General features: G+C 53.2%; 1 protein-coding gene across 3 annotated transcripts in view; it reads left to right on the top strand.

Moving 5' to 3' along the window:
- The window catches only part of LOC147903543 (uncharacterized), a 53,765-nt gene that overhangs the window by 12,975 nt on the left and 17,422 nt on the right, over positions 1-23,368 (top strand). The gene's annotated exons all lie outside the window — the stretch shown is intronic.

Raw genomic sequence — 23,368 nt, 5'->3', positions numbered from 1 at the left:
ATGCTCTCCTCATATGGGGGCTTACAGGTGTGGAGGTGACCTTTCCAACACCAATGGGCCAGTGAATCGGACTAGAGTCCGTGCCTAAATTTCAAACTTATTTCAGGGTGTACGCAAGGTTTACCAAGCTTTGGAGGCCATTTCCACTATTCTTTGAGAAGGTTCTGCTAAGGAAACCAAGACACGGAAAGCCGGTGGACAAAAGTGTTTTTAACTAGGGAACAAGCTATATGCATGTTGGATCATTTAGATCAAGTGAGGATGATTCATTGGAACCGCACATGCAAAGCTCTATAGAATGGATGTGTTCGAGGAGCTAAATCTCAATGGTTCTATGCCATGAAATTCAGCACACTAGTTTTGACCTGGCTGATCTGGGTTGGCAGACTGACAGTCTGGTCAGCCAGATCTTGCTGTCTCGTGCACTACGAAAGGCCCCCCTTTGGGGGGCATTCAGCAGTTCACTCTACTAGTGTTTTGTACCTTCAAGGATTTCACAGAGGCACATCTACACTGCACTAGAAGAGCGATCTTGTGGAGCAAGGAGGGTCCACCCCTGCACTTGGGTGCAAGGTGATACACTGGCTACATCGACAAGTGTATTATAATTCCTAGATAGGAGATTTTGTCGTATGCTATGACCCCTTGTCCAGGGACAGTCAGTCTCTCAGCCTTAGGTCAAGTCAGTAGTCAGTTCTTGTTCACTAGTACCCACTGGAGAACAGTAGGTTAAGTGTTTCCATCTTATAGTTTAGGTCTTAGCCTAGCTTAGGAGTCCCTTTAGGGTCCCCAAAGGCTGGACAGGTAAGCAGGGAAGGCAGCCTGCAAAGGCTGCCCAAAAACTCCCCTGGCAAATGAGCCAGGGAGGGCTTTTTATAGGCTGGTTGTAGGCCAGCCAGTCTGTAAAACAGACTGAGTCAGTCTGTTTACAGACTGGGTTGGCTCAGTCCAGCGCTATAAAAGGGCCCCTTGGCTGCCCTGTTTTCTCATTCAGTTTGCTCCTGCCTTCAGTCCTCCTACAGCTCCACTTCAGCCTCCTGTGCAGCCCCTGAGATCCTCAGATCTGGCCCTGCTCTAGCCTCAGTCCCTTGGCCATCAGTTCAGCCTGATCTGAAGGTGACCACGCAGCACAACAGTCGGAGGTTTGGACCAGCAAACGGAGAGAGGTTTGGACACTGTTTCCTGAGCTTTCTCAGCTCTCTTTTACAGTTTACACAGCTCACTCTCAGCTCTCTTTTACAGTTTACACAGCTCACTCTCAGCTCTATATTTCCATCATCTCTCAGTTCTCTCATAGGATCTATCAGTTCTAGCTTTTCACTCTCTCACTCACGCAGTAACCGTGCATTCCGCTAGACAGCACAAGCCTCTTCCTTGCCTTGCAGAAGCGTCCTACATCGTCAGTGTGGACAGCATCTTAGCAACTTCTTTCACACAAGCACCGTGGTCTTCCCAATCGATGTTAGCATTGTTAAGTTCATTCCAAGGGCGTTTGCTTGAGCTTGCAGTTGGGCTGATAGTTTGTGTAAGCTTTTGCAATACAATGAGTATGTGGTTGAAGGAATGAGTTTAACTAGACATTTAATAACATCTGTATTTTGTGGGTACTTTTCAAGAAATATTTTGTTAGCTTGAAGATCAAATTTATCAAGACTCTCTACAAGTTCTTTTTCGTAAGATATGTCCATTTTGTTTGTCTTTGCATTCGAAGAAGGGAAAAAAGCTCACAAGAAGGCCATAATTGATGCAAACTAATTTTATAGATAGTTTAGCAAAGCATTACAAAGTTCGTTTGAGATTTCAAGTGTTTGGTTCAAACCCTATGACATGTCCAGAATTGTTAACAATAAAAGTGCCAGTACGCTTCATGCCATGGAGCAATGAGCGAATACGCAAAAACGTTTAATACGAATTTCGTTTGGGCAACCTTTGTGGCGGACCTCAAGCCCCTTTTCTCCCACCCCAATATATGCTTAACCTGGAGGATGAGTTCGCTCGTCTCTCCTAGAATGGTTTGCCTGTGTTGACATACAGTAATAAGGTCATCACACTGGTGCAACAGTTGGGCGTGACGGAGAGCGCTAAGATCAAGCAATTCATTCGAGGTTTGGACACGAACATATGTTTTACCATTCGGAACTTCGACCCGTCGGATTACGAGTGGGCGCTGACTCTCGCACAGAATCAGGAGATGATGCTGAATGGGGGAAAGTCCAAGCAGGTCCAGAAAGATTCCAAAACCCTGCAGCAGTCAAACAACACAGCGGGTAAGGATCAGAAGAAGGACAACCGGTTCCAAAAGAAAGACGGCCAGGCCTTTGGTCAAAAGAGGAAATCCAAGCCAAAGATGACTCCGGATGAGAAGGCTAAAGCGGGTATCACAAGAGGCTATCTATAGCCCGATGAGCAGAAGCGATACCACCAAGAACATCGCTGCTTTCATTGCCACCACATCGCTGGGCATGGCAAGAAGGATTGTCCGAAGTGGCTTGCCGAAAAGGATGCGAAAGCACCTACTTCGTCTGTCACTAATGTATTGGCTCTTCCAGCTCCGCCTCTATCCTCAGCTATGAACGCCGTCTTCCCCGCTTTGAACGCCGTTCCCATGGTGGTTTTTCAGGTAAGGAGGAGGGCGACTTCTCAGATCAAAAGAAGGCGCTTATTCGAGCGTATGGCATAGCTAACGGGCATCAGTTTATTGTCCTGTTCGATATGGGGAGTTCAGAAGATGCCATCTCCCCTAAACTTGACAAGACAGTGGGGTGCACCTTGGTGCCTCACGAGCTTGCAGTGGACGGGTTCATGCCCGGCTTGCACACACACATCACGCATAAGCCCATCCAGTTCAGAAGGCCATGTTTACGCGGGATTTTATATTGACTCCTTTGATGGGGTACTACATGATCCTCGGGATTCAGTGGTTCCGTGAGCATGTTCCGACGCGTGATTGGCGGTAGGACACCTTCACGATTGTGGAAGGTTTACTTGAGCCCGCCGTGATACACGGTGATCGGAGCATACCAGGGATTCCATTAATCTCTCATATTCAAGCAGGTCGCGCCGTCCGCAAGGGTGCCATGTGTGCACTTGTCTATGTCCAGTGCCAGATCACTGCAGTTCAAGCTGCTCCTCCGATGGGGCAAGCAATGGTGGATCTACTCCAAGAGTTCAAAGACATCATGCTCCGAGACGATCTAACCGACCGGAAGACCATCGCATCGATCTACTTCCAGACTCGACACCTCCAAGTAAGTTCCCTTATCGACTTTCAAAGTTTATGGAGGGGGAGTTAGAACGTATGCTCATTTCCTGCAAACAAACGGCCAACGCTGAAGATGTAGCTCGTTTGTTTATCAAGTATTGGTATCCCATTGGAGGGTTGCCAAAGACCATCACATCCGACAGGGACTCTTAGTTTACGTCTAACTTTTGGGGAGCCTTGTTTGATAATTTTGGTAACTAAGCTGCAGATGTCCAGCGCTTTCCATCTGCAATCGAACGGCGAGACGGAAAAGTATAATGGCATTTGATATTTTGAAATCATATTGTCATGATGCTTAGGGAAAGTGGGAGCAGTTTCTTCCGCTTGTGCAGGCCATTTTGAACGATATCTATTCTTCGAGTATTGGTCGCACGCCTTATGAAGCGTCGTTTGGACGGCGATTTACCTCACTCCTCACCTGGATGGTGTCTCCAGCTCTTGAAGCCAACAAAACTACCGAATCCATGGCAGAGATTACGGAGCCCGTGAAAAGCCGCATCGCCAAAGCTCAAGCATAGTATACACGCCAAGAGATGTCCAGTATAAAGAGGGTCAATGGGTGTATTTATGCATTATCAAGCAACGATTGAAGCAGGTGGGCAAGCGATGCCCTAAGCTGTCCTTCAGGAGCTTCGGACCATTCCCTATTATTCAAAAGATCAACGATGTCTCAATGAAGTTACGCCTACCAGACACTTAGACTATGCACAACGTGTTCCATGTAGCTTGATTGAAGCCATATTTTGGACCTCCTCTTTCAGAGATTTCTGACGAGCAACAACTTGAAGTTCTTGATGAAGTTGAAGTTTTGCAGCCAGAACAGATCCTTCTTCATAAATTCAAGCATGGGTCAAGACGCAGGATCCGGGAGTTTGACACCAAGTTCCGGGATTGAGGTACCCATGAAGCAGTGTGGTTGGACGAAGATTTTTTCCAGGAGTTTCTCCAGATATTGGCGGACTACTTGGAAGCAATGAACCTACCGCCAAGTTAATGAGGGAATGTCACATGCACCCCTGCACTTGGGTGCAAGGTGACACACTGGCTACATCGACAAGTGTATTAGAATTCCTAGATAGGAGATTTTGTCGTATGCTGTGACCCCTTTGTGAGCGCTTGTCCAGGGATAGTTAGGCACAAGCTACGTAGGTCAGTCTCTCAGCCTTAGGTCAAGTCAGTAGTCAGTTCTTGTTCACTAGTACCCACTGGAGAACAGTAGGTTAAGTGTTTCCATCTTATAGTTTAGGTCTTAGCCTAGGTTAGGAGTCCCTTTAGGGTCTCCAAAGGCTGGACAGGTAAGCAGGGAAGGCAGCCTGCAAAGGCTGCCCAAAAACTCCCCTGGCAAATGAGCCAAGGAGGGCTTTTTATAGGCTGGTTGTAGGCCAGCCAGTCTGTAAAACAGACTGAGTCAGTCTGTTTACAGACTGGGTTGGCTCAGTCCAGTGCTAAAAAAGGGCCCCTTGGCTGCCCTGTTTTCTCATTCAGTTTGCTCCTGCCTTCAGTCCTCCTACAGCTCCACTTCAGCCTCCTGTGCAGCCCCTGAGATCCTCAGATCTGGCCCTGCTCTAGCCTCAGTCCCTTGGCCATCAGTTCAGCCTGATCTGAAGGTGACCACGCAGCACAACAGTCGGAGGTTTGGACCAGCAAATGAGAGAGGTTTAGACACTGTTTCCTCAGCTTTCTCAGCTCTCTTTTACAGTTTACACAGCTCACTCTCAGCTCTATATTTCCGTCATCTCTCAGTTCTCTCATAGGATCTATCAGTTCTGAGGTAGAATTCTGTGACACAAACTTCGTGATGCTTGAGATATCGTGGTGAGTCTACCAGCTTATGGCTTCGGTTGGAAGCCATTATGACTTGGCTGATGGAAAACGTAAGAGGGAGAGAACTCTTGTTTCTTGGTTTGGTTTTAGTGTATGTGAACTTGATACCATGCATGTAGATTTTATGTTAGCCTTAAATGTTATCACGATTATCTTGAGGGTGCCTTGTGTGTATGATTTTGAAGTGACAAAGACAAGATAGAATCTAATAGATCCATATGTTAGAATGTTGGATATTCATGCTCTATTTCTGGGCTCTGGCCCCCATACGAGGAGAAACCAATAAGTTTGTTTTCAAATATATGCAGTAGTATGGTAGGTGAGAAGTGCAACGAAAATGAACGCGGGGGGGAGAGAGAGAGAGAGAGACAGAGAGAGAGAGAGAGAGAGAGAGTTTATTAAAGTCTTCAGGAGATTGTGAAGGTCTATGAGACTAAAGATAACTGATACAATGAGCATAACGGTGGTGGTCTCAAAACGGGCCAACCAACCGTTTCTACAAAAAAGAGGTTATGAAGGACTGTGTGTCTAGTCCTGATACAAAAAATGTGTGTCTACCTCTAGATGATACAAAGAAGAAGGGGGGGGCACCAAAAATGGGGCAGAGGGGGGAGATACAGTATACATGTGCAGGTGGTGATCGTCAGAGACCAATCATAGAGGGGCCGTCAAATGGGAGGTCGGAAAAAACCCTGCGATAGATGATTGGCCTCTGACGTCACGCGGCCTAGTCGAGCTCGGTCGTCGGGGGCGGCGGGTGGCCCTGTGGATGAGGGAAACGGTAACCCCGGTGGGGCGGGCAGAGAGCAGAGACGAGATGTCATGGACCTGGATGTGTGAGTCTGTCCGCTGACGCAGCTGTCGTGGCTCTGGCTCTCGCTCACGTCCGTGTCGTCGGCTAGACTGAGAAGAGGTATCCTGTGACTGAAAGAAGTCAGTGATAGGCCGCTGGGTGTCCTCACGCTGTGTGTGTTGCTCGTGTCGCCGTGTTCGGAGAGGTATCTCGGTGGCGAGTCATCTCATGTAAGAAAGCGGCTAGGCATCGCTGATCTGGGAACTGCAGCATGTGTGAGAGGGAGCCGAATCCGTTGCGGAAGAGGCAGTGGTATCGGCCTCGAATGGCATAATAGATAGAACATCTGAAAGCAAAGTGCTTCTCCAACTCGATCTCCTGTAAGTCGCAAAGTGGGCAAAGGCGGTCCTCTCGTGGGATACCCTCTGCGCGTCCGCTCTCGATCCGTAGTCGGTGTGACGAGACCCTAAACTGACCGAGGGACCATGTGGTATATGAAGTTGTGTGTAACCCGGAGGTGTGATGAAGCCCTCCTGTGAGATCTGGAGGCAGTGTCGGCGGTAGAAGTCGAGCTTCACAGGAAGCTCGGAGTGAAGAAACCATGTCCGCCAGGTGTGGAGCTGGAGCAGATCCGCTCGAATGAGCCGGTTGACCTCCTGGTCAGTGGGGGAGAGGGGGGATGGTGGAGCGTCGAGGCTGTACTGAAAAGGAGGCAACCGGTCTAAGTCGAGGCCCAGTCGGGTGAACCAACTGGAAAGACGACTATACCAGCATCGTTGGTCCCCATCAACGGATAAGGCCATAGAGGAGGATAGGGCTAACCAAGGTAGGCGGAGGCGACCGTCAGCGGAGGAGCTGAAATCCGTGACTCTATGGAGATAGGTGATAGCCTGAAAAGCCGCATCAAGCTGTAGGGGTGAGGCGCCGAACTCTGCTAGAATGATCTGGTGTGGTACCGATGGTTTGTTACGGATCATCCGAGCAAACATCAGTATCTGTAGGCGCTCAACTCGAGCCCACTCTGTGTCTGAAAGGTCGACTCCCCACCAAGGGCTACCGTACATGCCTGCTGGGCGGACCAAATAATAAAAAAGGAGAGACTTGGTCCGCGGGTCCTGGAAGTGGGAGTGGTAGCACTGTCGCTCCAGCCTGGCAAGAGCGGCGTATCCCCGGCGTATCCTGGCCTGCATGGCCAGGCGCATCGTGAAGATCGGGCCTGAGAAGACAACGCCCAAGTATGTGTAAGAGTCAACTATCTCAACAGGGTCGCCGGTAAAGAGGAACTGCTCTCGGTGCATAGCGGGTCTGGAAGTGTTGAAGATCATCACCTTGGTTTTCCCAAGGTTGACCTTCAAGTCATGTGTATCACAGAAGACCTGAAGTCCATCCAGGTGTCGCTGAAGACCAGTAGCAGAAGAGGATAGTAGTACTACATCGTCTGCGTATAGGAGAATCTGGATGACAGCCTCCGCAAGAGAGCAGCCTGCACCTCCGAGTGTCCTGATGGTGGTCTCGAGCTCGTCGATGTAGAGGCCAAATAGAGTCGGTGACAAGGGACATCCTTGTTTGACTCCGATAGTGCTCATGATCTCTGGGGTCCAGCTGGTGCCAATCCTGACCTGCCCCGTCACCCGCTCATAGAGAGCTACTACTGCCCAGATAATCACCGAGTCGTAGCCTAACTCCTGCAGACATTTGATGAGTTGGGTGCGGGGAACGGTGTCGAATGCCTTGCGGAAATCTACAAAGCAACAATATACTCTCTGTCTCCTGTGTCTGGCCTCCTCAATGATCCCTCTAAGTGTAAAAATGTGATTGTAAGTCGAGTGATCCGCCTTGAAGCCCGCCTGTCTGAATGCCCTGAGCCCTTGTACCTCTGCGCGAGCACTGACCTCGCCATCTAACACTGATGCATAGATCTTGGACATAACATGTCCAAGCATGATGGTCCTGTAATTCCTTGGATGCATGGGATCTCCTGCTTTGTGGATGGGTGTGATAGTGTTCAGGGTCCAGGCTCTGGGGAACCCGTGGCAGACAGCTTTAATGAACAGCGTTGCCAGGATGGGGGCTAGAGTTTTGATGCCATAGGCAACAAACTCTGTGTATAGGCCCTCATGATCCTTAGCTCGACCGTTATGAAGCTTATGCGCTGCGTGGGTGACTCCCTGGGTTGTGAAGAGGATACAAGAATTGGGGCGGGGGGTGGCTGAGAGGTCGGGAGGAGGCTGATCAGGGATATCATAGAGTGTGCGTGCGTAGGTGTGCCAGAGGGAAGTGTCCGTGAGGGGGGAGGGGGATCGGCGTTCTAGGAATTTCCTCCAGAAATCCTTGGAGTTGCTACTAAACAGAATGTTCAGTAGCGTATCCTCATTCTGGCCCAGGAAGGCTAGCTTCTTGCGACGGACTAGTCGACGATAATCCCTGGTGAGACGTGGGTTGGCCCTAGCGTTTCGCTGGGTCGTGAGTCGGAGTGTGCGGCGTAATGCTTTGCACTCGTCATCATACCAGTTGTTGCAAGGGGTGGAGCCAGCGGGTGGAGGGCGGGTGGACCGAGTAGTGGAAGGAAAGATGTGGCGGGCTGCATTGTGAAGGGAGTGGGTGATAAGGGTAGCTCGGTGATCTAGAGAGGGTATGGTGTCTATGTGTTTGAGGAGGGAGGCTAGGTGGGCTGAGTAATCAGGTGAGAGGTTATGATCGAAGTGTATATCATGATAGGTAGTGTAGTGCGGGGTGTGGCTGGGAGGGGCTCGGGACGCAAGTATATGAAAGAACAGGTAAGTGTGATTGGCTCCTGGAGGTAAGGGTGCAGTGCGGAAGTCAGTGATCTGTGGGGCTAAAGCAGGAGATCCCAGAATGTAGTCGACGACACTGGCTCCTCCGCCATGTGGGAAACATGTGAAACCAGAGGAGGCAGGCCACCGGTCTAGTCCATTGTAGATGACCAGATCATGTATACGTCCAAGGTCCAAAAGAGCTTGCCCATACCCAGTAACGGGAGCGCGACTGCCAGCCGAGGAGTGGGGGAAGCCCGAGTCCTCTGTGTCCATCTCAGGTAATAGGACCGGATTTGAGTGGAAGTCCAGGAGTGATGTCTGACGTGCACCTGTCCTTGCGTTGAAATCCCCAACTAGGAGGACCTCTCCGCGTCTGGAGAACTCCACAATGTCTGAGTAGAGATCTAGATAGGGGGATACCCCCGTATCCTCACGAAGCATCCGTGCGAAATGTGACGTCTCAGGAGGAAAGTAGCAGATCGCAATAAAGAGGTCGCGTGTGGAGGGGCGTCGGAATCGGAGCCATAGGTAACGGGCATGGACATCCCGTCTAACCATGGATGTCAAGCTCGTGAGCGCTGAACGAAGGAGTACTGCAACTCCGCCTGACCCTCGGACCCCCCTAGTATATCTGGTCTCCTCACGGAATACTGACTCCCAGGTATAGCCACTGATCGAGGGGAGAGGGCGCTCGGGGCTCTCATGTGTCTCTGTATAGAAAACGATGTCGCGTCCAATGTATGACTCTGAGAAGTTCCCAGGGTTAGACCATAGGGTACCATTATAGTTCCATATGGTGCATGCCAAGGGTACTGTGTGTTGAGTCTGAATCTCATAGACCATGTCTCCCTATTTGGGGGGGAGTCTGCTACCGTGTTTGGAGTACCTGGTGGGGCTCGGCGGCGGGGGCCAACTAATAGGCGGCCATCTCGGACGACAGCCCACTTCCCCTCCTGACGGGCTACATCTCGCTGCTGAAGCAGGGTGCGCCGCTCTTCCACCTGCATAGGTGTGAGATCCTCATCCATGAAGATAGTAGGGTGGTCCCGTAGTGTAGCACGCTGCCTGAGTGCTGCAAGTCGAGCCTGAATATCCCTGAATCGGATGATGAGTGGCTGTGGGCGCGTGGGGTCCCGTCCTGTGCGCCATGCATGCTCGATCCCATGCTCGACGAGGCCGAGGGTAGAGGTCACAAAAGCAGTCGCGTCCGCTAAGGGGGTGAGTGAATCTGCGCGGGGATACCTCGTACTCGGATGTTGAGAGCCTTACTGGCCCTCTGTTCCTGCTTGGCGATGGTGGTTGAGACTGCTGCTTTGGGTGCCCGTCTCGCAACGTCCACCCATCTTGTAGTCTCCGCAATAGCAGTCTGGATGGTAGCGATCTGCTCCTCCACCTCTGGTGTAGTGCGTGGGGCCGCTGTGACTGTAGCAGTGAGAGAGACAACCTCCTGACGGAGGTGAGTGATCTCCTGGCGCATGCTCTGAATAAGCTGATCTTGTGCTACGGTATGATCCCGTAGTCGATGTAGCTCCGTAAAGATGTAATCTATTGTCTCAAGTGGGACCCGGGAGGGTGCGAACTGGGACATGGCGTATGGCTGTGGGGGCGTGGGCGATAGGCTGGCTGTATATGGCAGAGGAGTGGAGAAAGGCTGCTGGGTGAGAGAACGCCTCACACACACACCACAATGACAAGACAGAGACAGGCTAGGCTCTAGAGCTGACTGCTCCTAGGCCTCCAACAGGATCTGCACAGCCAAAGCGGCTGTGCCCTCTGCCCTCCAGCCGACCTGCTCATAAGGGAGCCGACTCCCTAGATGCCTCAAAGGGGGCTGCCATGCGGCAGCAAAGCAGGCCTCAGGAAGGCCCTGAATTTTTTTGCCGAAAAAACAGTGCTAATTATATTACTTCGAGAACAAGATACAAGAGGTCAGCTTATAGCTGACGGGCTGCGTTCACAAACCGGACGCAGCCCAAAAGGTAGCATAATAAATCATACTCTCACGGAGGGATATGCTGAGTGTGAATGAACAGCCATCGGGGTGGTGAGTAGTGCCACCGAAGGCCCTGCGTAGTCTGCTCGAAGAAGAGGCTCTGTGTGTCCCAAGCCTGGAGGAAGCGTCTCCGCTTCTCCTGACCAGCCCGGGAGTCTCCCTGAATCTGGTCCCACTGGCCTCTGAGGGTATGAATAATCTCACTCCAAATCTCCGCCATGATCTGGGCAGTCGATAAGGAGGTGCCACCGAGGATCTGCGCGCAGCGCGAGGTCCAGATGTGCCATCCTGTAATGCTGCTGATAATCTCCCAGACTGGCTGCCTCTCCCGAACTCCTGTATCAGCCTCTGCTAGGTGCTGTGGGATACCCTCGAGCGGCCCCCACGTCCCCTGTGTGATAAGGAAAGTGGGGTCCTGCTGGCATGCCTCGAACAAGTGATGAAGACCAGGTGCGGTGCTGCACCAACAGAACGCGCCCCAAGTGATCACTCCTAGCTCTGGTGCTGCACGAGTAAGAAGCCCGAAAGTCCACCTCCACACTTCCTGGGCGCGCGTGCAGCTCCACAGGCAGTGTTTTGGTGACTCCTCATCCGCAGGGCAAATCTGACAGCAACCGTCCTGGCCTATCTGCCTCAACCAGCTCCCCACTGGAAGACCTTTGTGGGTAAGAAGCCACAGGAAGTATGAGATCTTCCGCGGCCGCCAGCTCTCCCACAAGGCCTTCCAGAATGCCTGCAAAAAGAACCTGGAAATACCCTGTGCGTACCAGCTAGGACGCTGGGTGGGGGGGCGGCTCTGCATCCTCCCGAGAACTCGCCTGCCCAGAGTCGTGCTGTAAGCGAAGAAGGAAGTCGGCCCCTGTCCTGTCACAATCTCTGGCCACCACCACTCTCCTGGGTCCCACTCAAGCTCTGACAAGGCCTGCCCCTCCCAGAGCCAAAGACGCCAAAGCTGCAACTGGTCCTGCTCGATACTAGGGTCGGTATGCCAGACCTTCCCCAGAAGGCCTACGACCCTAACCCTCTGCCACGGGAGTAGGGGGTCGATGAGCGCATCCTCTCTCCTGAGTCGTCCATCCCCTGAAACCGCGAAGAAGGCGATAGAGGAGTCATCCAAACGTCCTGCGACCACCAGTGGGATGCCACGGGGGGTGAACTGTCCCAGCCAGTGGGTGTCTCCAGGCATGAGGACCTGAGGCTCAGGTGGAGCCAACCAAGCGGCTGGGATCGCACCGTCGATCTCCGTGCGTCTCGCCTGGACTCCGCGTGCACCTCCAGCTGCGTCTGCAAGATCGGCCATCTCCAGATGTCTGTACGTATCCCTCCAAACTCGAAGGGACCGGGCTGGCCCCCTCATCCAGCCGTCCCACCTGATATGTGATCTCTCCCCCAACTGAAGGCCCTCGGCGTCTCTGACCTGCCCATTCCAGACGAGCGGCTGGCGATCGATCTCCTCCTGACAGCTGGGCTGGGACTGAATGAGACTGAGACGGAGCCGCCTCCAAACCATGAGGAGGCTACGAACGAGTGGGGAGCGGGGCTGAGTGAGCGGGGCGGAAGTGAAGATCCACCTGAAGGACGGTAGCCACTCTCCACCTCGGCGCGGGACACAAGAGCCGACTCCCTGCTGAAGTAACATCTTCCACGTCTGCCCCCCTGGGGTCAAACCGCGGATGATAAGCTTGCCTAACAAGGCCTGACTCTGAAGCTCTGGATCAATGACCCCCAGACCACCCTCAGCCTGCGGAAGAATGACCGTCTGCCAAGCAACCCTGGCTCTGGTATCTCTATGCCCATCCTCCCCAGACCAAAGAAAGTTCCGAACCAACCTCCTGAGCTGTGCCACGCTGGATCTCGAGAAGCACCAACAGGAAGCCACATACCAAGCCGTGGCTAGAAGGACCTGGTTAACTACTAAAGCACGACCTGCAAGGGAAAGCTTAGCAGTGCTCCAGAAAGCCAGCTTCCGTCGGATGGAATCTAGCACCGGGAGAAACTGCTGAGCTGGCGTAATGTCTAGGCCAACCTGGAAGCCAAGGTATCTAGCTGTCTGTCCACGTGGAATCCATCTGAAGCCCAGAAATCGCCCCCACTGAGAACACGCCCCCGGGTCTGTGAGAAAACCAACTGATTTGTTCCAGTTGATTTTCGCACCAGCGGCCGAGCAGAAAACCTCCAGGGCCATCCGCACCCTCTCTAGCATCCTCTCATCGTCCTGGACATAAAGGGCTGTATCATCTGCGTACTCTGAGTCCAGAAGCTCCGTGTCCTCCCGGAGTGGAAGGCGAACACCCCTGAGCCCTGTGGACCTCGCCCGAAGGTAGTAAGTCATGGCCTCGGCGAAGAAGAGAAACAGATAAGGAGCCAGGGGACAGCCCTGACGTACTGATCTCTCCAAGCTGAATCGCTCACCCATCCTGCCTCCAATGATGACTCTGCTAGACGCTGTCCTGTACAAAGCTGAGATACCCTGAATCCAGCCTGCCGGGAAACCTAGCCGCTCCAGAGTCCCCTCCAAAAAGGACCAATCCACGCGATCGTAGGCCTTCTCGAAGTCGAGAAGTAAAATGGCAAGGTGTGATCCGCTGTACTGAGCCCACTCCGCCGCCTCTGAAAAGGTGAAGACATTATCCAGGATACTGCGATCCTGGACAAAGCCTGTCTGAGTGTCATGGACGAGGTCTGGAAGTAGAGGTCGAACTCTGGCACTGATCATCTTGGCGAGGATTTTGTAGGCAGTGGTAAGGAGAGTGATCGGACGCCACTGGCGGATCTCCTGTCTATCTCCTCCCTTCGGGATGAGGCAAATCAGTCCCGAGGAAAGGCTCTCTGGCATCTGACCGCTGCTGAAAATCCCCTGCAGAGCTGCAAGGAGGGGCTGATGGATCTGGTCCCAGAAGGAGGTGAAGAAAGCTCGGGATAGCCCATCCTCACCTGGGCATTTCTGCCCATCAATAGCCATCAAGGCCTCCAACATCTCATCCGAGGTGAACGGCGCCAACAACGTCGCCTGCATGCTAGGCTGGACCAGGGATGGAATGTGCCTCCACACCTCCTCACGGTCACGACTAGCACGAGGGGCAAGTGGCTCCTGCTGGAAGAGGGTCCTGTAGAAGTCAGTGGCCAACCCCAGGACCTCCCCCGGGTCCGTAACAATGTGACCATCCGCTGTCCTGAGACTCCGTAGCTGATCACCTGCAGCTCTCTGGCCGTGTGTCCTGAAGAACTCCCTGCACATCCGGTCACCCTTCCGGGCCCAGAAGGAGAGAGAGGCGTGATAGGAGAACTCGGAGCGACGCTGGAGGGTCTCCTCCAAGAGGGCTCTGGCTCGAAGGGCCTGGATCCGAAGCTCCTCCGAGCCCGGGGAAGACTGCTGAAGTCGCTGAATGGAGGCGAGGTCCCTCCGAAGAGCTCTCTCTTTGCCCCACCAATCCTGTCGAACCTGTAGGGCTGCGAGCTGGCAGATCTGGCTGGACTCCTGCAGAGCCTGCGCGACCGAGTCTACCAGATCCACGCCCTCCCCCCAGTCTCTGTCCCAAAGACTGCAAATGCTGCTACGGACGTCCACCCTCGAGAAGATGGAATCGGGAATCCTGCATGATCGGGGGGGGAGAGTCTGGGCTGCCGAATCTAATGAAAGGAGCACAGGCGCATGGTCGGAGAGTGTCGTCCCTGGAACAATGCCCGCCTGGCCACCTCTGCTGATGGCCCAATCACTGACATAAAACCTATCAAGCCGCTCCAGGAGTCTGCCTCCTTCCCTGCGGAAGCCCCAAGAGAAGTCCAGGCTCCCGTGCCAACGCCGGAAGGACGGGTCTCTCCAACTGTCCCTCCCTCCTGTCGCGAAGACGAAAGAGTCCCAAGCTGACTGCTCTGCCTGAGCCATACCTGTGAACTCCGGATCTCTACCCTGCTGGTCCTCCAAGGTCTCTAGGTTGTTGAAGTCTCCTCCAACAATCCAGGAATCCATGTCTGGAAGAATCCCTGTAAGTGTCCTCCAGAAGGTGGCTCTGCATCGGAGGTCTGTGGGAGCATAAATGTTGAGGATTCCTATCTTGGATCCCTCCAAATTCAGGCCTACCCAAAGGACTCGGCCTGGGATCAACGTGCCGTGACCGAAAACTAACTGAGCTAACTGCTCGCACACGGAGGTACAGACCCCCCCGCTCCTCCCCTGTGCGCCGATCGAAGGCTCCCAATAAGTGTAGGAGCGTCCAGGGAGAACCTTCCCGCAGCTACGGGCATGAGCCGCAGAAAGCTTGTGCTCCTGGAGCAGCAGTACATCCAATCGACCAATCACTGCAGGCTGAAGTTCCTGACGCAAAATGAGCTTCCTGGGACCACGGGTGCTCGAAGAGTGAAACCCGTTCACATTCCAGGATACGAGGTGTAGACTCATGGAGAGGGATGGGGGGCTGCGAACAGCTGTCTGCTCGCAGTCGAAGTCGAAGAAGAATCAGACATATCGGAGTGGAGGCGCTGCCGCTTGTGAGAAGGTTTGGAGGGGGAGACGGGGTCGTCCTGCCCGTTCTTCAACACCTTCAGCAATGGCGAGAGGCCTCTAGTGCCATGAGCAAATGCTTTCTCGAGCCAGCTCGAGATCTCTGAAGTGGTCATCCCGTAGAAGGTACGGAGTTTCTGTTGGGACCAAGCTCTGACATCCTGGGGAAGAGGCCATGCCAGGGGGGGTCTGAGGATCACGATCAATCAGAAACGTTTGGCAGCGCAACGCCACCGCAAGCGCACATCGCCCTCGGACCACTGAGTCTCGAGGAGCTGCCCACCGGACGGGCCTATCCAGGAGCAAATCTGGGCGTGTGTCTGCTCTCTGAGAGCCTCCCACACCGAGTCGTCTGTCCAGGTCTCGGTGCCATCGCTGAGGAACGTGAAGGCGAAGCTAGGGCCATCCCTGGGAGCCAAGACAGCAATCTTCCCATCCGCCCCTTTGCGGAGCATGAAGATACTAATGTCGAGACAAGCCGGGAAGGTCCCAAGGTCGGCCACATCCAGGTAGTCCCAGGGGCCAGATCTGTAAAAGTCTCGAGGGAGCTCTCTCTCCTGGAGCTGAGACCCAGCTGAGTCTGCCACTGAGGGGCTAGCGGGAAGGGAAACCTGCTCCACTGGTGGTACAGACTCCGGGTGTCCTGCAATCGGGGGGGAGGGGGAGGAGGCTGCGGGATAGGCGACTCGGGCTCCACGGAGGCGACTGGCGGAGAAGGTGGAGGAGGTGGAGCGGAGGCTGCACTCGGCTGGGAAGGCGACGGTGCAGCTAACTCTGTAGGAGGGGCGAGGGGAGCAGGGGGGGGAGGGGGATGGGGATGCATCTGGAACTGGGGCTGAGGGGGAGGGGGAGGGGGAGGGGACTGAGGAAAAGGAGGCGGGGGCTGAAACTGCGGGGCGGGCGAAGGGGGGGGAAACTGGGGAGAAGGCGGGGGGGTGGGAGAGAGGAGGATCTGAGGCTGTGGAGGGCGGGCTGCCGTCGAAGAAGAAGCTCTCCCAGGTCCCTGGGGCATCTGCCTGTCAGGTCTCTGGAGTGCTGCTGCAGGAAGGGTGACCTCTGCCTCCTTGCCTTTATCCGAAATCTTCTTATTCTTTCCTCTTTTCCTTCGAACCTCGGTCCAACCGCCCACTACCTCTGGCCCAGGCTCCGACTGTCTCGGCTCCTCCTGACGTGGCTGTCCGGGGGGGGGAGGTGGGGGCGGAGGGGGCGGGGGCGGGGAGGGTCGAGACGAGCTGGCAAAGCGTGGACAAGCAGCCGCCAAGCAGCCGCCAAGTGCCCAAAGCCATGGCACCGCAGGCACTGACCTGGCTGTCCGGTGACTATCATGCTCTGGGTGATACTGCCGGCACCTGTCACGATCTCGATCACTGCAGGGAGAGTCGCAGGATCCGCCACAGCCACACGGACTCGGGGAGCTCCTGCCGTGGTCACCGCGTCGGCAAAGGTGTCGTGCATAACCCAGCCAAAATGGGAGCCCAAGTCCCTGACAATCGGCCGCAGCTCAGTAGCAAGCCCTGGAAAAACTAGTGTCACTGGGTGGCGAGGTATACGGAACCGAGTATCGAAATCCGCTGCGCTGAAACCACGGTACCACGGGACTATCATGATGATCTTCCCATCCACCGATGTGGGGGAACCGGCAATCAGATTGCTCGCAGCTTTCTCACTGGAGAGTTTGAGCCAGAAGATGCCCCTTCCCATAAGGGCCACCTCCTCAATATGGCCATCCTCTAGCAAGAGAGTGGACTGGAGCCAGTCCCTGATGGTAGACCTGGAGGGGGAGTGTCCAATGACTCTACCGTAAACAGAGGTACGAGCAAAGTCACTGGCTACCTCCTGAACACGGGATGATTGTTGCTCTGTCAGGATAACGCGGTAGGCATCTGGAGAGGGAGGGTCCGACTGGGCCTCCGGATCCGGGCTGGGGGCCGCCATACCGCCAAGACTAACTGCAAGCTTCCGATGAAGAAAAACAGGCTGCCACCCAAGAAGGGGATGAAGCGGCGGTGGAGCCTGGGGGTGAGGCGGGCGAGGCGAAATGAAGGGTCGGAGGGGTCGAAGCGGAGGGTGGGGCGAAGGCTGCGGGATGCGGGGAGTACGGAAGGGGGCGGGAGGGCGGGGGGGGGGGTGAAGTTGGAATGGCGGGGGTGGAGGGGTGAAGCGGGGGGGCGGGGGGAGCGGAATGAGGCGGAGGCGGGTGAAGCGAGGGGGTGAAGGAGCAGCGAGGGGGCGGGTTGGAGCGGGGTGGATGGCGAGGGAGCAGCGAGAGGCGGAATGGAGCGGAGGCGGGGCGAGGGCGAGGCGGGCTGGAGAGAAAGGGGGGGGGGGGGGACGAGGCGAGGCGAGGCGGGATGGAGCGGAGGGGGCGGTTGGAGCGGGGGCGAGGGGGGGGTTGGAGCGGGGGCGAGGGGCGGGTTGGAGCGAGGGGGCGGGATGGAGCGGAGGTAAGGGGGCGGGATGGAGCGAGGGGCGGCTGGAGCGGAGGTGAGGCGAGGGGTAGCGGGGTGCCGGCGGGGGGGGAGGAGAGGGGACGGGGGTCGAGGGCGGACGGGAGGGGTGGAGGTGGTCGCGGCGAGGGGGGGGGAGCGAGGGGGGAGGTAGGGGCTAACGGCGAGGGGGGGAGGGGAAGCTCGCAGGAGCTTGTTTTTTAACGGCACAAGACTAGGAAGGCCCTGAATAGCCTCCTCATGGCCAGCAAGCCCTGCCGCACTGAGCATCTTGCCAACCCTACTCTACATAATCCTCACAAGAGGGGTGGGCACACCCACTCATTGGGCGGGCACACCCACAAACAAAGGGAGCTGGGTGTGCTGCTGTAACAACTAGAGGAATCCATCATGTGATACTTCACCGCTGTAGACTGCCGCAGGTACTGTTGAAGAAGCCCCCTCATGGCATGAATTGCCTCAGCACGATCATTGGAAACTTGGAACTGTTGCTCCTAGGACATTGATGCTAGGTACACTCCTCAGGTTTGGTTTGGTACACTGGGTCATTCGGTGCTAGGTACACTCCTTCGGTCTGGTACTGGTACACTGGGTCATCTGGTACATGACTCCAACAAAGGATCCTCGAAAAATAATCCATCTGATACTGCCTCTGGTGCAAGTCTGATTCCCTGCATGGGCACCTGTATTGCTGAGCTAGATAGCCCCATCTCAAGTCCAAACTGGTACACTGTTGCCAGATCGATGAACTTCAGTGCTCCAATGGTAATGAGCATAAAACAGCTCACAAGGATCAATCATTTGTGTCTGGGTTCCTGCACTGGCAATGTATTGACCCATCCATATCTCCAGAAGCATCATATCATAGCTACAACAAAACACTAGGAGACCCCATCTGGATCTGCCAGGTCATAATGTCCAAACAAAATAGAAACCGGTAAACATACTGCCACCTGAGTTAGCAGGAACAAGTTCGTGTGGCTCAAGGTCTTGCTTGAAAGCCTGCGTTGATAAATGACTCCTTGCTCGGTGCACCTAATGGACAGGTCCTGTTGTCACAAACAACAAGCAATCCTCCATCTGGATTTGGAAAGCCTGCTGGCAGCTCTTGCCAAGTGCTACTAAAAGGCTGGAGTATATGCGGTTGCAGCAGTCACACTATTGGCCACCATGTTATAGGACCCCTTGGCGTTTCGGTGGGGACACTGATGCCAATAATGACCTTTCTAGCCACATCGGTTACACGTAGGGGATGCCTTGAGAGGTTCTCGTTCCTCAGGTGTCAGTTGCTTTCTACCTTTTGGATCAGTTGTCAAAGCTTCAGGCTGAATGCCGTAGGTACGATTGACGAAGCGCTCCTCCTGGTCAAGCACCATGGGGACCAATTTCTCCCAGGTCAACTCATTCACCCTACCACTGGTGATCAAGGATGAATAGAAGGCCCTGTATTGAGAGGATAACTAGGACATGAGAGTTATGGCCATGTCGTCTGATGAAATTTGCTTCCCCGTTTGGAGGGTCTTCTATTAAAGTTTATGTAACTTTTTGATGTGGTCTTGCATCGATGAAGATGTCTTGGGATCCAATAACCTCAAATGGACCTCCAGTGAGACCCTCTTCGTTGAAGAGGTTCGGTTATACACGGGCGCCAAATGATCCCATATACGTTTGGCCACTGTCATGTGCTTTGCGTGATTAATCACCCGAGGAGTACAATTAAGAAACCCTGGAATTAACACGGTCCCAGAGCTGAGACAGGGTCTCGGCCTCCTTTTGCTTCAGGATGCCAAGGTCCTTCTCCAGGGGATCCAGTCGGGCAACACCTATCAAGATTAAGTCTGCCAGGTTGTATGACTGTAACATAGACTCCATCATCATCCGCTAGACATCGTAATTGAGCCCGTGCAACTGCCAGTCAATTGGGAATGTGGGCAACACTTCTTGTTCTCTGCCATCTCGGACAAAGTCGCCATCTCGGAGTGAAGAGGACGATGAACTGAAAGAGAAGATGGATGGGATAGAAGGGAACTGAGGGTTGAAGAAAGGAGGTGGAAGAAGAGGATGAAGGGGCTGTCAGCCCAATGTACCTTCACACCTCGCTTTCTGTCCCTTGGAAACCCCTCCTCTCTGATCTAAAAACACCCTTCAAAGTCACCCTTTGCTGGTCACCCGAACAGTCCATCCCTCGCACATGCTTCTTCTCAAAGACACCTCCGAGCAGCACTCTAATCCTTCTCTCTGTGTGTTGACTCAACACTCCCTCTGCTCCTCTGGTCTCAAGCCAACTGTGGCTCTGATACCATGTGAGAACTGTAGCGGAAATAAACGGGAGAGAGGGAGAAAGAGAACCCCTCACACACACACCTCAATGAAAAGAGAGAGGCACAGGAGAAGTGCAAGTGATCTCTGGAGAAAACCCCGCTACAACTGGGGGAAAACCTTGGAACCAACGGGCTGCTCGAGAGCTCAGAATAAACAGCCCAACAACCAAGTGGAAGGGAGCACAAGGTGGATGAACTACCCCACTACCCTGCTCCACAAGTGCACAATTGGGCTGGCTCTGCTCCTCTGCCAGGCCCTGCAAGAGCAAGTGAGGGGGGCCTATAAATAGCCAGCCAACTGCCTTGCTGAAATGACCTGCAATTTAGGACTGGCAATGCCATGCAATGCTACAGTTCTACCCTTGTGGACAGAGCTGAGTGATAGATTGGGCATTTAAATCCATGCTGATTTTCCCCAAATATTTTAGCCAATCGCAGCCCAAGACAGCATCTATTGGGTCCATGTCCAGTGCCAAGAGATCCCCAGCAAATTCAGAGAGCTTGATCCTGGCATCTTCGCAACAAAATTTACTGATCAAATGCTGTCCATTTGCCACCTCTAGTCTCAGCCCATGATCAACCTCAGTAGCAATCAGTCCCACCTTCTGTAAGGTCTTAGAATCGATGCAGCTATGGGTGCTACCGCTGTCCACAAGCACGTGAACAGTCCTGCCATTAATTTGCCCTTTCAATCTGATAGTGTCAGCACTTTTGGCACCCATCAAGGCATGAAAAGAGATAGCATAAATTGTTCGCTGCACACCCCAATAGATCTCCTCCTCATCCACAGGAGCATTTCCATTTGCATCCTCTCGCACATGAAAAGGCATAGCAACCTGATGCTCCACATGAAAGACTTTAGGTCAACGGCCTCGCATGTTACTTGTGAGCTGAGAGTCATCGGATTGCATACCATCCAAATTATGTTCTTTAGCACCACCGGTATCAAAGGGGAAATCAGCCCCCTTCATAGCTCCAACATCTGGAGCTTCTTTCATGTCCTATGCACTCCTTGACTCATCATGAGTGGCATCCAAGGTCTCAGAAGCATCCATTAAATCCTCATCATCCGATATCTCAACAATCATGCTGAGTTTTGTAGTTGGCCTGCTTTCTGCTGTCTATAATAGCCTTGGTGTGTTGTTTAAATTCTGATTTTTCTGCTTTCTGCCACGTACTGATCCAAGATGGGTGGGGATACGAAGGTAGTAGCCATCATTTCTTTGAAATCCCTCCATGTGTTGGCCTTTGAGGTGAATCCTTCATATACCGCCACCAAGTATGTGCATAGTCCTGCATGTGCATACGTGCAAAGATTATGCGGTCCTCATCTTGCTTTGGGTTAGAAGCAGAAGTAATCTTCCAGCTTCATAAGCCACTCCTCGAGCCCATTAGGCATGCGAGTGTCCCCTTTGAACTTATGCATTGTGAGTTTGTCCTTGACATCCTTGGCTGCATAATTCTTGTGTGCGTAACCTCCAAAAGTGCGGGCATCATCACGCTTGAGGTTCACATAATTGAAGAGAGACATCTCAAGTTTGATGACCTCAGGTAGGGCCTTATATGAATGCAAGGAATCTAGCATCTCATCAAAAGTGGCCTGCTGCCCACCACTAACCCCCTGCTGCGTACTAGCTGCTGCCATTTGATGCACTGGCTGCGTCTGGCTATATGTGCCCATTGGTTGAGCGATAGGTGCATGAACCCCTGGCTGGGTCTCTCTGGCCTCTCTCCTAGGGGTCTTTAGAAACTCCGCGGGTCTTTAAAAACCTAGTATAGCTGCTTATGCTTGGGCACTGATGACGACATAAGTGTTGCTTTGCTTGCTAAGTATGTCTTCCTTTTGTTTTTCATAAAAGTTTTTGTTTAACTCTTTTTTCTTCTCTTTCATTTTCCCTTTTATTTTCTGTGTAGATTTTTGGTCTTTAGAACAATAAAAAATCTAAATTTGTATGATTGGACTTATTCTAGTCTTACAAAGGTATCTCTCTCCTCGGGGTGTGGGCTGCCATATAAACCAAAACCAGCTCTGGGTATATTTGTTGGTGCGGTGAAATGAGCACTAACTGGATGCATACCAACGAGTTGGCCCAAAAGAGATGGCTCGTCTTGATGGATGTTGAAGGAGTTGAGGGAGTTGGGGGAACTTGGAGGAGAGGGTAGGCGAGTCTATAATTGGTTGTATGTTGAACCCCCTGGCTTAACCTAACCCTTGGGTTGGGTTGGGAGTTTAGCCCAACTCGAGGTACTAGGTACGGACGGGAGGTATGGAGAGGTGTTGATAGGGGGAGGTATGGAGGTACGACTCCGAGCTGTGGTACATACGACGAAGGATGAAGGTATTGTTGTGGTACGGAGGTACAGACGGGCTGTGTGGACTGAGGTACGGACGGGCGCATGGGGTTGTACGGACGTAGAGCTACGAGAGAGGCTGTACGGAGGTACGGACGGAGAGAAAGAGAGGTTGAGCGGAGGGGCTAGTGGGGGGGGGGGGGGAGAGGGAAGCTCGAATGCAGGCAAGGAAATGAAATGGACTCAGAGAAGTAGACAACAAAACCCAGCTGTAATGAGTACTTGATATAGTGTGTAGAACCACTAAAAAGTCCGATGACGAAGCTCGAGAGGACAATCAATGAGGCTTCAAAAATGGTGTCGAAATGACTCCAAACAGGGGTCCTAAAAGAGGTTGGATTTTTTTTTCTTTTTTTTTTTCGTGTGTGTGTGTGTGGGGTTCCCTACATCACCTAGGACTGTTAGGACAACACTAACCTAAGACCTCTATGACAGTTAGTACATTGACTTAGTCCAACAAGTAAGGTTAACCTAACTGACCAACTAACCTAACCTAACCTAACCTAACCTAACCCACTAACCCAAACCTAAACCACACCCTAACCACTAACCTAACCCAAGCTAATCTAACTTAACAATTAATTAAGTGCTAATTCTAAGGTCTGTTAGGCTGAGGCGGTGATTGCACAGCGGTGTCAAAAATCGACGGATGGCAGGGATTGGCTCACGACGTTGACGGGCTCGATGATGACGGGCTCACGGCGACGGCGGATGGCAACGCGGGGCATAGTGTGGCTCAACGAATGAGCAACGGTGATGGGTGATGCGAGGCTCAATGAAGCGACGGAGCAGGTGGCGTTGGCGAATTTGGGATGTGACTAAGGTCATCTGGTTAGCAAGTTGGGCCTATTCGTCACATTGGGCGTGGGATTCCGACGGAGGGGAGCAGGTGCTGTGGTTGGACAGCTCTAGAAGGGGCTATGTTGGTCGCCCGGCACACTGTTGCATAGCTCGTTGATAGCTTTGTTCGTCGCTAGTTTTGCAAAGCTTACAGCCTTGAGGCTGTTACAGATGAAGATTTGTTGATGGGTATGCTTGTGAAAGCTCCTGCTAGCAATGCTTCATTCGGTTGAAGGAGAGGCTGGTGTCTTGTGATAG

This window comes from Dipteris shenzhenensis, chromosome 3 (genome assembly GCF_047967505.1).
Source record: "Dipteris shenzhenensis isolate YYH24624 ecotype China chromosome 3, Dip_SZ_1.0, whole genome shotgun sequence".
NCBI classification, from domain to species: domain Eukaryota; kingdom Viridiplantae; phylum Streptophyta; class Polypodiopsida; order Gleicheniales; family Dipteridaceae; genus Dipteris; species Dipteris shenzhenensis.
Note: the sequence above shows the minus strand (reverse complement) of the source record. Positions and strands in the feature narration are given on the sequence as shown.